Consider the following 5,816-nt stretch of genomic DNA (forward strand, 5'->3'; position numbering starts at 1 on the left):
AATCTAGCGATATTCTATAAAATAATAAACCGGTGTTTTCAATAAAAACAGTTTTACACAAAATATATTTCAATGGAAACTTTGTTGAACACTTAAAAGAATTAGGATTTATGGTTGATATGATCGATAGCTTGGCTTATCAAACATAGAACACCAATTTGATCAAGGTAGCAATCTGTTCCGACCGTAGAAAGATTGTCTGCAGTTCGTGAAGGAAAATAGACAAGCCTAGGCATAACGGAATAATAAAAATTTATCTATTTTATCTATTTCCCTTTTCCAAGATCTGTTAATTGTTATTTCATATAAAGAGGGATAGATAGTAATACCTTTAGTGATGAACTATCTACCGTTGCAAACGAAGTACCCACAACTTGTTATTATCAACTCGTGAACCGCGAACGTTTGATTCAACACAAAACCAAAAGATAATCAGTGATCAACCTTCAATGAATAGCAATCGCAATGACTGCCTCTAACAGAAATCGATACGAGATCAAAGAGGGAGTAAGAAATTAAAGTAAATTAGCCGAGACGAAAGACGGAACGATTCCTCCTCTCCCTTTTTGTGTGTTGGTCGAATTTTAGGGGTTAGGGAGTCTATCTATAGACTTTTCTTAACCCTAATCCCAGTTGTGTTAGGTAATTAAATAATTAGAATCTTATTCGGAATAGGATTCCTAATTAGATAATTAAATAAACACTTTACTATTATCTAAATAATAACTAATTATATCTAGATAATTATTATTAATCAAATTAATAATTAATTAATGTTAGGGATAATTAATTAGAGTTTCAATCACATAAAAACTTCTAATTAATATTATCAGATAATCTTTTAATTTAATTGATAACCATAATCGAATTATAATTATTAATCAAATTAATATATCCCTAAATTAATACAAATTTCGGCCCATATGTGTATGTCCCACTAATTACATTTTCATCCTCCGATTCCAAATCCCATATGCGACCCATTAGGTTCTTTATTGCCACTAGCCGTATATATCATTTGAAATTATTCATTACGATTAATTCCAACATATATATAACGGAATACCGTCGAGAGCTGTTACTAGCAAAACCTATGATATTCCCCCAAAGCAATTAAGAAGTCAGGTTGATAACTGACATTAACCGTTCTGTATTAGGTACAGTATAATACGATCCTTCATCAACTATATCCTGTCGGTCAATTCCTTATAACCATGGAATGTGTCAAGGTTACATATAATGAAGAGCCCGGTTTTACTTGTACAGGTTGAATTCACTCTGAAAGATAAGTTAAGTGAAATGTTTATTTCTACTCTTAACTGTATCACCTTGCAAGGATTTCAGTCAATTCACCACAAGCGGCCCTTTGGATATATCTCCCATTTATCGGGAGTGACGAATGCTCAATCTGACATTAACCATTCTTTAATTACTTCGCGTGATACCCAACCCTGCTCTCACACACCCTAGGCTCTCACCTATTGGATCGTGCTCGCACAGAATCAAAGTATCAGACTGCGCAATCCAAAATTACTAATTAATGAATGTTTGAGTCTGAGGATTAGTTATACCTACTAATACCGATGAGATGAACATTTGACACATTAGATAAATCACTCCATTCTGTTATCTCAAGTCGGGTCCCAATCCTAATGAACTCCTTCATCAGATCCATGTAATTGTCTAGATATCAGAATATCTAAAGCTTGTGAGATCAGCTTTCTATCTCGATAGAAAACACTGTTACATGCAAGTCTCAACAGCAATATGCCAATCCCTATAACATATTACTTGACTTGGGTTTACTTTAAGTCTATCAGTCCATTATAAAGTATAGTCTCACTTCATGCTTATATGAACCCTTTATAACTACTTGAATAAACTTAGGATTACTTCCTTTGCGGAAGATTTGTGCCTTTATATATAGTTACATATTAATGCTATATATCTGATTAAACAAATGACCAAATAAACAATTTATTCATTAATATTAATATCCAAAACAATTGTATTTAGGACACTAAATTCCAACATTCTCCCACTTGGACTAAAGCCAATTGTTTCTGAAACTAATACCAGGAGAACTAAGATGTTTATCATGAGCTCTTTGTGGTAATGGCTTGGTCAACGGATCTGCAATGTTGTTCTCAGTGGGCACCTTTTCTATTCTCACATCTCCTCTGGCTATGATCTCCCTAATGAGATGATATCGCTTGAGATAATGTTTGGATGCATTATGAGACCGTGGTTCCTTTGCTTATGCAATGGCTCCATTATTATCACAGTACAGAGTAATGGGATTTACAATGTCAGGCACCACTCCTACTTCTATTATGAACTTTCTAATCCAAACAACTTTCTTTGCCGCTTCTGCAGCTGCGATGTACTCTGATTCAGTCGACGAGAAAGCAACACTTCCTTGTTTGGAACTCTTCCAACTAACTGAACCTCCATTCAGGATAAACTGGTATCCTGATTGGGATCTGTAATCATTTTCATCAGTCAGATGACTAGCATCTGAATATCCTTCAATTTTCAATTCTCTTTGTCCATATACGAGGAACATGTCTTTAGTTCTTCTAAGATACTTAAGAATGTTCTTGACAGCAATCCAGTGATCAAATCCTAGATTCCCTTGATATCGGCTCGTCATACTTAATGCGAATGCCACATCAGGTCTAGTGCAAAGCATAGCATACATGATCGAACCAACCGCGCTGGAGTAAGGAATTACAACCATGCGATTCTTGTCACTGTCCGTTTTAGGACACTGACCATTTGATAACTTGACACCATGGACCATTGGTAAGTTACCTCTTTTCGATTCATGCATGTCAAAACGTTTTAGCACTTTGTCAATATATGTAGATTGGGATAGTCCGAGCAGTCTCCTTGATCTATCGCGATAGATCTTGATCCCTAAGATGTAGGCTTCTTCTCCCAAGTCTTTCATAGAGAAATTACCCGATAACCAAACTTTTACTGTTTGCAACATTGCCACATCGTTTTCCATAAGTAGTATATCATCAACATATAGTACTAAGAAAACGACTGAGCTCCCACTTGTCTTCTTGTAAACACAAGCCTCTTCTGAGTTTTGTTCGAAACCAAATTGTTTTATGGTTTCATCAAAACGCTTGTTCCAGCTCCTAGATGCTTGCTTGAGTCCATAAATGGACCTTTGAAGTTTGCAAACCTTGGTTGCATCCTTCAATGTGAAACCTTCAGGTTGCATCATGTATACATCCTCAAGTAGGTTTCCATTTAGGAAAGCTGTTTTCACATCCATTTGCCAAATCTCATAATCAAAATGAGCGGCAATTGCAAGCAATATTCTGATGGATTTGGACATGGCTACTGGAGAGAAAGTCTCGTCATAGTCAATACCTTGTTTTTGACGATATCCTTTCGCTACTAACCTAGCTTTGTAGGTACTAACCTTTCCATCCATGTCAGTCTTCTTCTTGAAGATCCACCTGCACCCAATGGGTTTTATCCCTTCGGGTGGATCAACCAAAGTCCACACTTGGTTAGTATACATGGAGTCCATTTCAGAATTCATGGCTTCAAGCCATGCTTTAGATTCTGGACTAGCAAGAGCTTTTTCGTAGGTTTCAGGTTCATCGTCTAACACGGGAACCAGTTCGTTATCTCCCACTAAAAAAAACCATATCTAACTGGGAGTTCATGAATTCTCTGAGACCTACGTGTAGGATATGACACTTGTGTTTCATCTAGCGAAACGGGTTCGGGTTCAACTTCTTCCGCGTTTTCAACATGCGATTCCTCTTGAACTTCTTCAAGTTCAATCGCGCTTCCATTCTGTGTTTCTTCCAGAAACTCTTTCTTTAGAAACACTGCGTGTTTGGATACTATTACCTTTTGGTCATCTGGATGATAAAAGTAATATCCCATAGTTTCCTTTGGGTATCCAATGAAGAAACACTTGTCAGATTTAGGATCTAATTTATCTGACACAATACGTTTGACGTATGCTGAACATCCCCATATTCTTATGAAAAAGAAGATGGGTTTTCTACCAACGAACAGTTCGAATGGTGTGGAACTAGCGGATTTGGTTGGAACTCGGTTTAAGGTAAATAGGGCAGTTTCTAAGGCATGACCCCAGAATGATTTTGGAAGAGAAATGGTGCTCATCATGGATCGTACCATATATAGTAAGGTGCGATTTCTCCTTTCTGATACACCATTATGTTGTGGTGTATAAGGAGGTGTCCATTGTGAGCATATTCCACATTCATTAAGATAACTCATAAATTCTTCAGAAAGATATTCTCCACCTCGGTCAGATCGAAGTATTTTGATAGTCTTTCCTGTTTGATTCTCAACTTCATTCTTAAAGCATTTGAATTTCTCAAAAGCTTCTGACTTGTGTTTCATCAAATAGATATAACCATATCTAGTATGATCATCTATGAAACTAATGAAGTATCTGAATCCTCCTCTTGCTTGGACTGACATAGGACCACATACATCTGAATGTATTAATCCTAGAATGTCTGATACACGCTGACCTTTATTGCTAAAGGGTGTCTTTGTCATTTTTCCTTTTAAACATGACTCACACGTTCCCATCGATTCACAATCAATTGAGTCTATAAGCCCATCTTGATGTAGCTTAAGCATGCGTCTCTGGTTTATATGGCCTAAACGACAATGCCACAAGTAAGTTGAGTTATCTAATCTAAGTCTTTTGGTATCAATTGTGAAAGCAGAAACTTTATCATTCAAAACATAAATCCCATTCAATGATATTCCTGAAAAATAGAAAACTTTGTTTCTATAAAATTCGCAATTATTGTTCTTAATTGAAACATGAAAGCCATCTTCTACTAGACAGCTAATAGAAATAATGTTACGAGACATATCCGGAACATACAAACAGTTCCTTAACACTACTACAAGTCCTGATGGTAGATGTAGATCATAGTTTCCAATTGCGAGTGCGGCAACCCTTGCACCATTTCCAACTCGCAAGTTGATGTCTCCTTTCTTCAATTCTATAGTCTGTTTTAGTTCCTGCATATTCATACAAATATGAGATCCACATCTGGTATCTAATATCCAAGATTCAGACTGCGAAATTGAGTTAATTTCAATATAGAACATACCAGAAGTTGCAGCACCGTCCATTCCCTTCTTGAGAGAAGCTAGGTACTCCTTGCAATTTCTCCTCCAATGCCCATCTTCACCACAGAAGTAGCATTCCCCTTTGGGCTTCTTGACTTGCATCCCCTTTGTTTCGGTGGGTATGGCCCCCTCGCCATTATTGGGATAGTTAGGATTGGGAGGATTCTCTTTCCTCTTCTTTGATCCCTCAGTAGCAAGGGCCAGTATTTCCTTATTTTCTTTTATATTGGGCTCGACCGTCTCGAGCATATTTGCAAGCTCTTCAAGAGAGGTTTGCAAGCCACTCACTTGGTAGTTCATGATGAACTGTGAATAACTCTCGTGGAGGGATTGAAGAAGTAAGTCTACACTTAGTTCATGATCCATCCCATCTCCAATACTAGAAAACTTGGTAATAAGGCCAATCATCCTGACACAATGTGTCATAACAGACCTGCCCTCCTGCATCTTGCATCTATATAGCTGCTTCGTTATTTCGTAGCTCTTGCACCGAATTTGATTCCCAAACAATTCTTTTAGGTGCGCGACTATGGAATAGGCATCCATCTCCTTATGTTGCCTTTTCAATTCCAGTGGCATAGATGCAAGTATAATGCTTCTTGCGTGATTATCATCAGCTTTATGCTTCAAGTAAGCTTTGATCTTTTCGATGGGTGCATTAAAAG

Source organism: Euphorbia lathyris, chromosome 3, assembly GCF_963576675.1.
Source record: "Euphorbia lathyris chromosome 3, ddEupLath1.1, whole genome shotgun sequence".
Taxonomy (NCBI): Eukaryota; Viridiplantae; Streptophyta; class Magnoliopsida; order Malpighiales; family Euphorbiaceae; genus Euphorbia; species Euphorbia lathyris.